This window comes from Zootoca vivipara, chromosome Z1 (genome assembly GCF_965207765.1).
Source record: "Zootoca vivipara chromosome Z1, rZooViv2.hap1.1, whole genome shotgun sequence".
NCBI lineage: Eukaryota > Metazoa > Chordata > Lepidosauria > Squamata > Lacertidae > Zootoca > Zootoca vivipara.
The window spans coordinates 57,124,897-57,140,501 of record NC_142583.1 but is presented as its reverse complement, the minus strand read 5'-3'; the positions used below and the strand labels follow the sequence as shown (position 1 = coordinate 57,140,501).

The window sequence follows — 15,605 nt, the reverse complement described above, 5'->3', positions numbered from 1 at the left end:
CATTTTTTTCACTTCAGTACTGGGTAGAGACCCATTTGATTGCCTGGGAATTTGTGGGAGATTAGTATTAGTGTTGCTACTGCAAAGTAAGGAGATGTTATGTGTCATATTTTTGCTTTATCTTTATAGTTTGCGTGTGAACTGTTGTGGTGTTAACCCGCCCTGGGGTTGTATGATGAAGGGCAGGCTAGAGAAATTCTTACAAAATAAACAACAAACAAGTAGTTCCTGGACCACACCTGCTCATACTTCTACAATTATGAGAATAAAAACCTTGCTTTATTTAAAAAAGGAAATGGAAAATTAAAGGCTGGTAGATTCTGCACAATAATCAGTTTCTGTCTTGGGAGACCTGTTTGACAATATGGTTAGATCCCTAGCCAATGGTACCATCAAACAGTGCTTCAATCTTCATTGCAACTTTAAAGGGCTTGATTCTGCTCCCCCCCCCCAATGACGTGACTTTTCTTTGTGGAATCTGTTCAGGTGTCCTAGTTAGGGAACTTGTTTGTTTTTAACAAAAAAAAGTACTAGGTCTAAGACTGCCTTTAGTGAAGGTGTGTCCTGCTTATCTTGCTGTTGTTTTAGCAGTTCATTTGAGAAACTCCTTTAATCTATTACAAAAGGTTGTGTGGCATTTGTTGTTTCAGTGTATTCATATTATTCATATTGAGACTGCCCCCCCGCAAGCTGTCACCCAGTTTGACAAGCCTAAATTTTTGATCTTCTATTTTTTTTAAAAAAAACATAATTATTATTTAACAACTATTGTTTAGCATCCAGCCAAAGTTAAACGCAACAAAATCCCATTGATTTAAGTCTTTCTCCCATTGAATCAGTGACATTTTAAGGGGATCATGCCCTTTTATTTTATAGTTTAGGATTGATTCAGATAACTTCCCCTTCAATCTTGGCTGGCTTTCTGAGGTATTAAATGGATGGATATGCATAAATCTGAGCTATCATTTGAAGGCATCCACAACCACCGCAGCTTACATTTCTTACATTTCTCCTATCACCCATAGATGATTTAAAAAACTTAACCATTGAAAACTTGCAACACACCTTTGCATCCAGCCAGTCCATGACAGCAGAGCTGTCTTGCTAGAGAATCGCACAGAGCCATTTTGTGAACCAATGGCCATTTTGTGAACCAATGGGACCCGCAGATAGATTGGATTAGTAGCAGGATGAAAAAAGACTGCCATAATTGTACTGCTCATTTTGGCCCCGCATGGAAATGCCAGACCATTAATTCAGAGTGTGTTTGGGATTCTTGTTGACAGCCTCAATGTTACTTGGGAGCCACCAAGTATTTGACTGATGTTAGTACCACCATATGACTATTACCCTCTTATATCCCAAGCTGGCATCTCTGTTCCTTAAGCCTTTTGTTTGCCCACCTCACTGCTCACATATGCTTTTACTTAAGCATTTTCTCTTGACAGATTTAGTTGCCTCTGCTCTGGCTAAGTGGGCACTTTCTAGTGCCATTTGCCCGCCAGTGAGAGACGTAGTGGTATAGAAGGAATGTGAATGAGGCAGCTGGTGGCCTGTGGTGCTGACAAGAGGAGAGGCACCGGCAGCCAGGGAACTGATTTATTAGTAAGGCCAGCATCCTTTTCCAGAGCCAGGAGAGAAGATTTCTGATGTGGTTTCCAGCATCACCCAAATTAATTGGCGTGTGTGTGTGCGCGCGCTCACATCATCTGCATGCCAGTGGTTCCAAAGAACGCCGAGTGCTATATGCAGATCTTCAGTAATTTCACTGAATTGGTTGTGAGTCTAGTGAGTCACTGGCACTTTCTAGCCCAGCTTTGAAGCCAAATAATTGCTGGTTTTAATATGTATTCCATTGCCAGCTTTTGTTACTTCAAGCAGCCCCTGCACTACTTGGGTCTCCCTGTAGCACAGTCAGTGCTTGAAGTGAGGTAGTTTTGGGACACCATTGCAGTTCTCTTCAGGTGGACCTAAAAACCACCCCACTTTCTTCAGTGCATGTTATTGAGCCTGGCCCAACCAGAATGAAACCATTCCAGTTCACATCCTCTTGCACTGCATGGCCTCCATGGCTTGTGCAGTCACAAGAGTTGCTAGTTCCTTTGCTGGATGTTGATGTCTCCCATTGCCTCGACTGACATTTTGCTTTGGCAAGCCTCAAGACTGAGGATCTGCACCTTTTGCACCTGGCACAAGTTCATGGTTCAAGGCTCCAAAGCCTTGTTTTGGCTTGGCAGGATATTGCTTTGCTGCCCACTTCACGTGTTGGCTTGTCCTTATTTGCCCACTGTCAGGGCAATGTGGGTTTTATGGGTTGTCAGTTTCATTTGGAATCTTGTAGGAATTTTTGTTCCTTAGGTTCCCCCCTCCATCTGCGCTGCACAGACCTTGGCGGGATGGGACACTGGGGCTTACATTTCTCTCTTGGTTAATGCAGTGCAGGGCTGGATAAAAACAGAGGTAAAGAGCTTTCTGCTTGATGAAGGTGTGCTTCCTCATGCCGCCTTGTCAGTGCCACAAGGCTTTAGAGTGGGGATCTGAGTTAATGGGCAGGGAGGTCCTAAGCCAGGCATCCCCAAACTTCGGCCCTCCAGATGTTTTGGACTACAATTCCCATCTTCCCCGACCACTGGTCCTGTTAGCTAGGGATCATAGGAGTTGTAGGCCAAAACATCTGGAGGGCCGCAGTTTGGGGATGCCTGTCCTAAGCCATGGAAGCTCACCCCCAAAATTTGAGGTGTAGGTATATGATCCTATGCCTCAAATTTATAGGATCCCACATAATCTAAATGGTTGTTACCTGCTTGCAGAGCCTTCGAATATTTTAAATAAAATGTGTGGCTATTTTACAGTACTTCTGTCACAGCCTCTCTTTTTTTGTGTGTGAGTAGGTGTCTGGGGGCTTCCAATAAAAAGCAGGAATGTGAGAGCAGGAAGCTGGACTAGGTGGGACTTCTGCCTGATCCATACAGCCCTCAACAGGAAAAAAAAGGTTCCCCACCTCAGTTGTATAGCCTTTTTGTATGAACTGATATCACCTATATTTAAGCTGGCACATTTCAAGGTTAGAAGTACTAGCAAAAATAGAGCTATAACACTAAATTGCTTTCCCTCTCCAATATCCAGTTCTTCAAGTGTATATGTTCAACAGCGGAGTTGAATATATGTGTCTTTGTTTCTATTACTTAGCATTACAGTTTATGCAATGTGGAAACTATTTTTTAGCCCATGTACCTAAGCAGTGAACCTTCTGTTTGATCCAAATAGAATTTTCTCCCTTGACCGAATGGAAGACTCCAAAATGTTTTACTTGGCTGCAGGGAATATATATATCAAACAGGACTCCCTTACCCTGCTCTTCAGTAAAGAAATAGTACTGTAAATATCCTCAGTTGTAGAATCTTAGAATTGGAAGGGACCCCAAGGATCTTCTAGTTCAACCTCCTGCTATGCAAGAATGTCAACTAAAGCATCCATGACAGATCCAACCTCTGCTTAAAAACCTCCAAGAAGAAGAGTCCACTACCTCCTGAAAGAGACTGTTCCACTGTCAAACAGCTCAGAAAGTTTTTCATGATGTTTACTCTGAATCTTTTTTCTTGTAACTTGAAGCCATTGGTTCGAGTCCTACCCTCCAAAGCAGGTGAAAACAAGCTTGTTCCATCTTCCATGTGACAGCCCTTCAAATATTTGAAGATGGCTATCATATCTCCTCCGAGTCTCCTGTTTTCCAGGCTAAACATGCCCAGCTCCTTCAACCATTCCTCATAAAGCTTGGCTTCTAGACCCTTAATCACCTTGGTCTCCCTCCTTTGCATATGTTCCAGCTCGCCAGCATACTTCCTTAGCTCCTTATGCAGTTTCTTTAGGTGCCTCCCACTTTTCTTTCTTGTTGGAGTTGTCTGCATTTTTACCTTCAATATCTCACATTTACAAAACTCCCATCCATCTTGGACTCCCTTCTCTTTGAGTATTTCTGGCCATGGGACTCCATACAGTAGTTCCTTAAGCTTTTTGAAATCAGCCTTCTTAAAGTCCAGAGTACATGTCCGACTTCACTCAGCTTTCCTTTGCCTGTGTATAATGAAACCCAAGAGGACATGATCACTTCCTTCCAAGGTTTGCTGTAGTTTCACTTTATCAATCAGTTCAGAGGTGGTTTTAGGTTAGCACAACTAGTGCAGCGGCACTGGGCGCCGTGCTGCAGGGGGCACCAGAACAATGCCAGGAGGGTGCCGAATTTTAGCGTCATGCAGGGCACCACTGAAATTTGACAGCCCAAAGTCCTCCCCTGATCAGTTCCTCCCTGTTGTTGAGGACCAGGTTCAAGAGAGATGACCCCCTTATTGTTTCTTCCACCTTCTGGGAAATGAAATTGTCAGAGACGCAATTGAGGAATTTGTTGGACCTTTCATTCTTGGCAGAATCTGAGTAAATTTCCCCAACCGTGTGCTATGTATCCTGACCCTGTCTACACCATACATTTAAACCACATCTGCCCCAAATGTATTGCACTTATTCTTTGCTGTGTAAAAAAAAGCTAAAAATAATACATTTGCAGTTACCAAACCACAGTTTTGTGGTACTATTTATCTTATTCAAAATGGGTTTCTCAAGCCTAACACAATGCTTCTGTTACTCACAAACCAATTCCCTTCCTGAGATAAATATAAAATAAAGTATCCGAATAGAACTGATAAATTAAACATATGCTCTCCTCGTGGTGAAGTTAATTCTGTTGCAAGAGGAGCACAACAGTTCTTGCATAATGAATGCTACAGGGATCATGGTTCAGGTTGATTCAAAGTCATTCTGTTGGTACACTTACCACTGCATCCTGTGCATGCCTACTCAAAGTAAACACCAAGTAAGTGTACATAGGGTTGCAGAATTAATGTTCCAGTTTATTCAGAAGGTATATCGGTCTATTAGCACAACTCATATGTCAGCTGGTGCAGCAGCTAGGCAACTTTTGATTCTGGACTAAACTGTCTTATGCATGGGGTGGGCTTGTGTTAAATTTTGAAGAATGCAACACCCCCCCTCGCCCCAGCCACTATCCTGTGCTTTACACACCTGCTTCTTTCTTTTCTTTTTTTAAAAAAATGTCTTCTCAGAAGCAAATTCCATGGTTCATACTCCCAGGTGAGTGGGGCTAGCACTGTAGCATTCAGTGCCTGTTGGGCTTTACAGAGTGGTGCAGCCATGGTTGGATCTGCAAGTCTGCTTCTCATGCCAGCCAGGTAGGGCAGGAGGAGTCTAACAGCTGTGGGCCAGCTCAGAGCTGATTTGGGTTCCTGTTGGGCTCAGTGCTGTCATATGATAGGAGTTCAATGGGGAGTTCATGCTGGCATCACTCTGCAGGCAGAAGTTGGCAGGGCTGGGTGGAGGAACAGCTCAGCTCAGGCAACCCCACTCCTAGCCTAGGGCGAAAGGGGTCTTGATTGCAGCATACTTGTAGAAAACAGTAATATATATTTTAAGTAAAAACAATGAAACAAGCATCTGTAACCACCTATGTATCTGGCTTGCCACCCTGACTATAAAATGTTTTTAAAAATAGGAAGAAAGGGAATGGTGGTGACTGGCTTCAGCCTTCTGGGTGGTCATCCTCCCCCCCCCCCAACGGAGCTGTCTATTTCTGTCTTTCCAAATGAATAAATAGTATCACAGTCTCTATTGTGCGCATGTTCCTGTTTGCATTGTTACATCACAAGTTAGTTCTCAAAGCATGGACTTCTGTAGGGTGAAATCAGGTGCTCTGTGGCAACATATATCTCTGGAGCCCTAGACTGTTGCTGAACAGAAGCATATTTCAGGATCAAACCAGATATTTCTTTTAACATGAGTCTGGCTTTAAAAAAGAAAGAAAAATGAATACCAAGCAGCCCCTTCCCATGATTTTGCACCAGGACCATAGCACATTAGGAGAGGTGCCTAAATCTCTCCCTCCCCACTAACAACAAAAATTGCCATCCATGAGTGTGACAGCCCCGGGTGAGAAAAACAGCTCTCATTGGCACTAGGGAGAGAGATTTTCATTGGGGTTTGTCTTAATAGTTTGAGGATTATAGTATATATGCATGTCCTGACATCTATAGCTTTCTTTCTATAGCTTTATCCCAGAAATCTGCTTTATTCTGTAGTAAGTATCCATTTCTGTGCTTTTTTTTTTAAAAAAATGCATGGCTGCAGCTAATAAGATATACAGGGTTGTAGTCTGTTTGAGAAGCAAAGAGTTGGTAGTTGTATTAAAGTATCTTATAACTAATATTAATGCCAAGAACGATTCTGAAAGTTGATAAGCAAGATTTATTGCAACCTTGCTGAAATTGTTCTAATACCCCAAATAACAAAAAGCAGAGCTATATCCAAATTGGAGAGCAACAACAGAAGAGATTGTATGCAAAATAGTTTTAGAATATTAAAATTGTAAATGTTGACTGAATTCCAGATTAGTTTATCTCTAATGGAAATATTTTGCCTTCTCTGATATTATAATGATGGTGTATAATGTTATCATTCCTGTGTTTGACCACTGTCTGTTTGCAGCAGTATTTCCTTTCAAAGAAAGAGCACAGCCTTTAGGAGAGAATTCTGTAAATCAATGAGGCCCTGATTTGTGGTAGACCACCACACTAATCTGTCTGAGCAAAATGCATATTAGCCACTTTTGTGCATGAAAGGTCTTAATTTCTATTTAAACAGTTTTTAAATTACTGAAGCAATACGTACAGGAGAAAGATGCATGAATTTCAATGGCTGTTATTTTTGGCTGCAGTTTCTTAAGGAAAACAAAAATGGGATTTTCTTTTCCTTGTCTCTTACTTCCCTCCATTTCAGTTAGCTCAGCATTGGTGGCCTGTTTTAAAGTTAACTTCAGGACTCAATATTGTATGTTACACACAAGTCAAGAGACATGTTACACACAAGTCAAGAGACAAGTATTTATTCTGTAGTGAATGATATGATTATTTTTGTGGTGCCCCTTTCCCCAAAAACCTCCAACTTGAGTTTTCTGTGTTGTTTTGTTTCTAAAAATGAGAATAACTGCTTTATGAATGCAGTTTTAGAAAAATGCAGGCCACCAACTCAAGTTCGGCAGCTGCCATGTTAGTATTGATAACCTGCAGGAGAATTGCATGTACCGTAGGAGAATCCTGGCGGTCTTAGTGCACTTATGCTTGTATGTTATGCCATCTGACTCACTGTGGTGAACAGCTGTTGTACAGATGCTCTGTTTAAGCATCCAGGACCCAAACCATAATTTTAGGCACACTCATGGATTTGCATATGCATGCTGGGATTGATGGCATTATAGTTTGAAAGCATGCCATGTCAACCAAAATGCTTTTGAACCTTTGTATACACTTTAAAAGGTTGTGTGTGTTTTGTTTTTTTGCAGTATGGAACGGAGAGCTGTTGTACTACTGTACAAGAAATGCAGTAACCTAGATCCATTAGTCATTAACATAGTTGTTAATGGGACTCTTAGTTGTGGGACTCTTCAGACTATGAGAAAGAAATGTTCTTTGAAGACTACCTGACATCTTTCATTTTAGCCTCCCCCGTCGGCTTTCTCTGTTGCGTTCTGCTTTAAGGCACAGACTAAAACTTAGCTCCACCCCAGTTTATTTAATAACTTCTTTCTGTTTACTATTCTCCTGATTGTGTAGTTACCAACTTAGTAAGCTGCTCTGACCTCGTTGGAGGAAGAACCAGGATATAAGAGAAATAACTAAAATAATATTTGGCACTGAGATACTAAAAGTCCACCCAGTAAGCTTGGGAAAGCTTCATTTTGAATCTGTTCAAGGTCAGTTTATTAGACAGAGTGTTTTTGTAAGTGTTCAGAAATTTACAAAAAAATACCTTCATAGATTCCTTTGGAATAAGAACTTGAGGGGTAGGGGGAAGACAACTTTTTACACTTCATTCTCTCGCGCGCGCCCCAAACCCCTGTATTTTAAGACTTGGAAATAAATTGGAAGGGACAAAGTAATTCAGGCTGACAAGCAGTGTCAAAATGATGTTCTTCAAATTAAGGTGGGCCACTTTATTAAATTATGAGCACATGTTAGGTTTTTGGAAGTACCAAATATTTTGGCTTGGCTGTACTTACATTCCCGACAGCATTTGCAGGTTATAAATAGGAGCGTTTGAGGAAAGAGAAAAAGATACACGCCCATTCAATTTTCAAGAAATACACTGGGCTGATCCCATCTATAGACCAGTAGTGACTAATTTGAGAAGAAATCAAAGGGCATGTCCTTTTAAAACTTAAATTGTTTTGGAGAAATAAGCTCTAAGACTAAACAATGGTTAGTTAACAGAGGTTGTTCTACTTGACCAAAGCCAATGGCTCTTGTCTCCTCTACTGGAACTTTTCCGTGCAGTTTCCAGATCCTGTTTTTTTATATACAGATTCTAAGCAAGAGAATAAATTGCTTGGACTAAAATAAAACTTTAGATCTCATGTTTAGTTTCTGTGAAAGGGATGCATGCTCTTTTTAATGGACTATTTATTCATTAATTTTAATTAAACTCCGCCCTCTTTACCTGACAAGACTTAAGGTGGCTTACAGATAAAAACAAGAATTGCTAGAAACATAGAAAAAAAAACCAATGAAACACCAATAGAATTAAAACTATATACATATATAAAATCTGTTAAAATGGACAAATAATTACAATAAAAATAAAAACAGCACGGCACCAGGGAAGGAGTTCTAGATTCTGAAAGCAGCCCCCAAGAATGTCCTCTTCCACGTCCTCACTTAAACATGCCTATGAGGGTGGCGGGACTGAGAGAAGGATCTCCCCTGAAGATCTCAAAACCCGAGTGGGTTCATATGAGGGAATATGATCTTTCAGATAGCTTGGATTTAAGCTGTGTAGGGATCAGGCCTTTGGTGTGGCAGCATCTAATCTTTTTGGACTCCCTCACATTGCATATCAGAGAGCTGTCTTCTTTACTGGCTTTTTGGCGCTTGCAAAAGTCAATGTTCCTCTTTCAACCAGCTGTGATGCTTTAAAGAGGGGGGTAGGAGCAGTGATTTGCATGGTTCTCATGAAGTGAGGAGACTGCTTGCAAGTGAGAGCTCTCCTATGGGGTGGGGCTGCGGCTGCGGCTGCAGCTACTGCCTAGCCTAGATGGTGATGTAGCCTTAGCAATGAGACCTGAGTCCAACCATTCCAACTCTCTCTCTCTCTCTCTCTCTGCCTTCAACTCACCCAGCTCCACTGTTCAGTCAGGTGCCTTTTTGGCTACCCTGGGATTTTAGTTCTCAGGAAACAGAGCAGGAACTGGCCCGGCTAACTTTTCCTCCATTACAGAGACACCTGGTAACAGCTGAGCAGGACCCTCTTCTCCATCACTAATTGAATGTTCCCAACACCACCGCCCATACATTGGAATCTTCCTCCTTTCATAGATCCTGCCATTCCCACCCTGTTCCTGGCTGGTGTCATGGAGCCAATAACACAAGGCTTCTAAAACAGGCATCCCCAAACTTCGGCCCTCCAGATGTTTTGGACTACAATTCCCATCTTCCCTGACCACTGGTCCTGTTAGCTAGGGATCATGGGAGTTGTAGGCCAAAACATCTGGAGGGCCGCAGTTTGGGGATACCTGTTCTAAAATCTCTATCCCAGTTGGTATCTGTCTTGCATTTGAAATGGTTTTATGTATTTGCAGTTGTTGTTTTGTACCACTTTTAAAATTATAATTGTTACTTAATTTTTAATGCATGCAGTTTTAAATATATGCTATTTTATTGCAAATTGCTGCAGGATGTCTCATGGGAAGCGATTCACAAATGAAATAATAATTACAATATTTTTTCTAATTATTAAATTGTTATCTTAGGATTGCTCTGTCTATTTAAGATCAGATTCCTCCAAGTTACAGACATTTTAATAATGTCTATATGGTATCTTTTTCCAGCCACACCAGATGTCAAACACTGAAAACTTAATTAAATATTGTTGGGGCAGAATTTTGTTTTGTAAGTTCAGTATATCAGATATGAAGAAAATCCAGTAATGGGAATTTTATGTCCAGAAGTTGGGGATATAAAATTGAGGAGGTCAACCAGAGAATTTGCTGGATTTTATTTGACATAGACACCTAATCCTATGTTAGACATTTTTAAGATTTTGGCCAAGGAATGTAAATTTATATTGGCTACAATAATGTGCAAAGAAAGCCAGGATATCTTGAACATTTCACAATCATGTGTTCTTCTTATGCATTTACTTACATCTTACACACCTGCTATGAATACAACATAACAACACAGTTTGTTCTTCTTGATTATTAAGTTTATCGGTACAAAAATTCTCAGGAAGGAGTCAAATGAAGGGTTGATCTATTTAATTTAAATGTGTGAATGATTATTATTTCCTCAGAAATTTTGGAAGTGTTCTAGAGAACATTCTGGAAAAAAAGCCTACAGTCTTCTCAATCCATTGGCCTATTAATGTTTAAGAAGTCATTAAAAGCAGGAGCCAATTGACAATAAAAGTCATGTATGTTTCCCAGAAATTAAGTACTATTGGGTTGAATAGTAATTTGGCCAGCAAACGGACATACTTCCCCCCCTTTTTTTCTGTTAGCAGAATTTAATTTGTTACTTTTTGGCATTTTCTTTAATAAGGTGGTATGAAACTTGAAGCTTTGAGAACCGATGTAATCTCTAAAGGATGTTGTTTCTCCCTTTTCCAAACTATCCACAGCTGTTGCCAGTGTAACCTGACTTTCTCATTGCTCTGGCCCCATTTTGCCAAACTTCAGGATTTGTGCTGGCGTTCTCCTTTTTCAAAAAGGTCAGCTTTCTTCAACATTAACTTTGGTCTGCTAGTATGTGGCTGATCCATGTTCTTTCCTGCAATATGCTGCTACTTTGGGGGTGTTGTTGTTGTTGTTTACTTTGGGGCTAGGGTGTTGTTTGGGGTTTTTTGTTGGGGGTGTTCTTGCTGTTGGGTTTTTTTTTAATAAAAACTTTCTTTTAGATACTGTTGTGATTTATGTGGAAATTGTTCAGTTGGGTTGTGTGTATTATTACTTTTGTTATGTTGTGGTGGCGCTGTGGGTTAAACCACAGAGTCTATGGCTTGCTGATCAGAAGGTCAGTGGTTCGAATCCCTGCAATGGGGTGAGCTCCCGTTGCTCGGTCCCTGCTCCTGCCCACCTAGCAGTTCGAAAGCACATCAAAGTGCAAGTAGATAAATAGAGACCACTCTGGTGGGAAGGTAAACAGAGTTTCTGTGCGCTGCTCTGGTTCGCCAGAAGCAGCTTTGTCATGCTGGCCAAATGACCCGGAAGCTGTCTGCGGAGAAACACCGGCTCCCTCGGCCTATAGAGCGAGATGAGCACCGCAAACCCAGAGTCGGACACGACTGGACCTGATTGTCAGGGGCCCCTTTACCTTTACCTTTATGTTGCGGTTATGTATTTTTTTCATGTTGCAAGCCACTTTGAGAGCATGGTTTGAACTGTGGAAAGGCGGTGTACAAATAAAATTCTGTACGCATGTTTTTTAACTTCCTCATGATAACACTATAAAGTAGGCACTAGATGCTCCAGCTAAACCCTGGTTCTGAAACAAGCTCCCCCTTGCAGTCAGGCAGGCTACTACACCGAGTGAGTTCTGGCCACAGTTAGGGACATTTTAACTTTGCCAAAACTTGCAAGTATTTGTTGTAGCTGTTAACTATGCTGTTTTTAAGCGATGGGAAATACTGTTTCTTCAGCAGCCTGTCTCAACTCTGCCTCTTGGGCTGGGAATGTGGGCTGCGAGTGTGGACTTGAGAGAACTCATCTTTGTTTGAGACTATCCTGCAGACAAGTTTTGTTGCAGCTGGTACAGATGAAGGTGTCCAGTTTGCTGCTACAGGTACAGTCAGGTCCTGCTTGCAAGCTTCCCATAGGCATCTTTTTTTTTGGCCTGATCTAGCAGGGCTCTGCTAGTCCACAGTGCTTCATCACTGAATAACTTTCGGTGTGCCCCCATAGTCCATCATCCATCCTACAATTAAACATTATGGCTTGCCTTCAGTGGCAGAAACGGCTGGCACTCTTTTGATTTCTTGGACCTGAGAACTAGAGCACATCTGTTTCTAAGTGTGGCTGAGATAGATATGATCCCATGTATAAGCTGTTCAAGAGGACCACCCAAGTGGCTGCTCTGGAAAATAAAATACAGGCACTCGTGGCCACCTGTTTGCCCTCCCCATTTGCAGTCTACAGTTCTGTGGAACTGACTGTCCCAACTTTCTTAGCAGTTCCTTCTCAGTTTTCTGAAGGTGGTATCTGCCATTCTGAGACCACACACAATATTCATTGGAGTCAACAAGGAGGCTTGTTTCCATACCACACAGTTTTAAGCATGTTGTTGGCAAAGTTAGTTGCTGCCCTGCTCTACCAGCGCAACCCTTTAAAACTAAGTGTGCCAAGATGTGCTGACCAGAAGCTCTGCTCAGTTCATTACGATAGGTGGAAAAATGTGTGAGCACATAACTGTTTTAATGGATCTCTTGGTGGCGAAATAGAACTGGAGAAACCTCCTAATTGCCTCTCATGCTATTGTAGCACTAATTCTAATAAACTGCCCAGATTTAATCATGATGAAAAAGTTTATAAAGTGTGGCTCAGAGCTGAAACAGAAGTGTTTCCACAGGTTTACTGCATGCATTCACTTCAGTATTAACAGGCTTGGCTTCCCACCCTCTTGTGCAACATGGAAACTTCCCAACTTCATATCACCACTGAAGCCCATGTGCAGGGGGCTGCTTCTCTAAACTGTGGCTAAGAAAATGACCAGAAGGTCAAATGAGAGTGTGATAGATTGTAATAGCATTTAAGCTTCTGCTTAACCATTAGATTTACATGAGCCTCTCACTGTTAGGCGATAGAGAAAGAGAATGTCAGGCTCTAATCCTGATGCTCCAAATGGATTGCCAGCAAGACCCATTCACACCACCACTGCTCCCTCATCACACTGCTGATCGGCCACCAGTGGGCAGTGTGTACACCATGCAGGGGGGTGGGCGGGCAGATTTGGCCCGGTGATCTCTAGTTGCTTGACTTGCCATTTACATGGGACCCAGGTGGCGCTGTGGGTTAAACCACAGAGTCTAGGGCTTGCTGATCAGAAGGTTGGTGGTTCGAATCCCTGCAACGGGGTGAGCTCCCGTTCCTCGGTCCCAGCTCCTGCCCACCTAGCAGTTCGAAAGCACATCAAAGTGCAAGTAGATAAAGAGGAACCACTCCGGTGGGAAGGTAAACGGCATTTCCGTGCGCTGCTCTGGTTCGCCAGAAGCGGCTTTGTCATGCTGGCCACATGACCCGGAAGCTGTCTGCGGACAAACGCCGGCTCCCTCGGCCTATAGAGCGAGATGAGCGCCGCAACCCCAGAGTCGGACATGACTGGACCTGATGGTCAGGGGCCCCTTTACCTTTAAATTGCTTCTGTGTTCTGGTTCCTTCTCTTCATATGTTTTAAGAACAACACATAACAGAGATGTGATTTTGGAAGTGACCCTTGGAGGGGGTAGCCAGATATCTCCACAGTGAAGTATGCAGTGGAAGGTCATTTCTGCCATTGCAGATTAGTGTCCAGCTAACAGCAGCGTGATAATTCAGTTACGTTATGTCAAGTTAAACTGTGGTGGCTATCATGCACATGCACTGAGCCAGGGCAGGCAAGAGTCACCAGAGCAGATTTGGAGGCATAGCAAGTCCAAACAAGCGGAAGATCCAAGTTTCTGAAAGAGAATATTTTCAAGGAAGGTGACGAGCAGTGTGCCCAAAGGCTAGCAAAGGTCATAGTTGAAGGGATCTGCAGGTGAGGTGCCATGTTCAGACAGACGTGAGGGTCAAAGGCAAAAGCAAAGTTAATTTCCAAATCCAAGGCATGCTGGGGCAAGATATCAAGAGAAGTGAGCCTTGCATTAGGGAAGTTTCTTGGTGTGAATACTGTAACGTTGGCAGAATGAGTAGATGTACTAAATCATTTAAAGCACAATTAGTGTACAGGGAGAGAAGTGCTGAAGGACTTTTTTTCTTATGGAGAGAGGAACTCTGTATGGAATAAACATGGCCTTGGATATTCTTTGTAAGCCTTTCCCACTTGCAGGAGCACTGGGGGAAAGTTGATTTGGCATGGCATTCTTCAGCCAAATTATCCTATTGTGTTTGTTCATAGCCTTAGGTTTGAAATGTACTTCACATTTCTGGATAGCTTCTCTCTTTTGATCAGTGAACAATTTTTGGTCAGTGACCTGGCCACTACTTAATGACTTGGAACAAGTGCCTTAGTTAGCTCTGAAAATCTATAGGACTTTTGAGGTGCATTTTAGGGCCACCACATTTCCCTTCCTCCCGCCATTGGATCTTAGTATGTTAAACAATAATATTGTCTGTGTAAATTTTGAATCACATCCACTAGATTTCAGATCAAAATGATTATCATTTCCTGCAGCAAAATATTTGTAAGGTCAAGTCTTCTTGCAGGGGTCACCAACCTACTTAGGTCAGTGGGAACATCTGGAATTTTGAGAAAGTGCTGTGCGGACTTGGCATATATTTCAAAACGGCTGCCACATCTAAAAGAGCAAAGAAAAGAGACAGGACCACAAATTGGTGCAGGTGAGCCCTTTCCCCACCCAATATAAAGGGCAAAATGGTACCTATATCTTCCACTGCTACACTTGCTTCCAAAGAGAAGTTATTTGCAGCTCTCCTATGTTCGGGAAAAGTAGAGAGGGAGAGTGTCCAATCCGCTCCCCCAAAGTAAAACCCCCACATCTATCAAACAACTGTGAATTTGTAAACTAAGTATAAGAACTTCTTAGTGGCAAGATGGAGGCAAAGGAGTGTTAGGAATTGGCCACAGTGTTGTACCATGGAGTCAAGGCATGGAGTCAAGCCAGAAGTCATTGTAGAGAAATGAAGTTACAAATCTGAGCCAGCCCAAATAGGAAGGCTTTTATGGCCCTTTCTGTCAGTCCACAGCCTGAGATTATTTTTTTGCACGGGAAGATGCTTCAAAGCTGCAATTCTGGTGACTCACCATGTGAGTTTCCAGTATCATGCAACGTACCTGTCTTCTGACATTGCCAGAACTGTCCTCTCATTCAGCGTCATGTTCTCTGATGCCGAATTGGGTGGTTCTCTTTCAGTTTGCTGTTGCTGGAGCTGGCTTTCAAGGGCCTCACTTGTTTGCAATAAATGCAGCAGGTGTTTCACATACGGTACTTTCATGTGCTAAAATCAAGAGGGGGGAATTTCTAATGTTGGAACAATAGCTCTATTGGCTACTGAGTTTTGTCGGTTACATCCTGGCAAATCCAAAGTGACAGCTTCACGTTTGACCAAGTGACTGCACTGTGTCACTGTCCTTGGCTTCTGTCCACAGTAAGCAGTTTTATTTAGTTTCTCTGTGGTGTGTGTTTGTAGGAAGTATGAAGTAGAACAAGAACACCTATATGCTAAGCAGAAACAAAGAAATTGGTGGCATGTGTACTGGTGAAGCTGTCTGAGGACAGTTTGTGCTTATGCAAAGAGATGCCCTATACTGTAAAGGTCAGGTAGACCTTGATTT

The 15,605-nt window shown here is 42.2% G+C and overlaps 1 protein-coding gene across 2 annotated transcripts in view; it reads left to right on the top strand.

Moving 5' to 3' along the window:
• BMPR1B (bone morphogenetic protein receptor type 1B) overlaps positions 1–15,605 on the top strand; it is a 213,555-nt gene that overhangs the window by 13,044 nt on the left and 184,906 nt on the right. The window contains exon 2 of one of the 2 annotated variants that reach the window (XM_088660495.1): positions 10,738–10,827. The exons of the other annotated variant lie outside the window; for it this stretch is intronic. The gene's annotated coding sequence lies outside the window, so the exon portion shown is untranslated. The remainder of the gene's footprint in view (positions 1–10,737; positions 10,828–15,605) is intronic. 2 annotated transcript variants of the gene reach the window in all.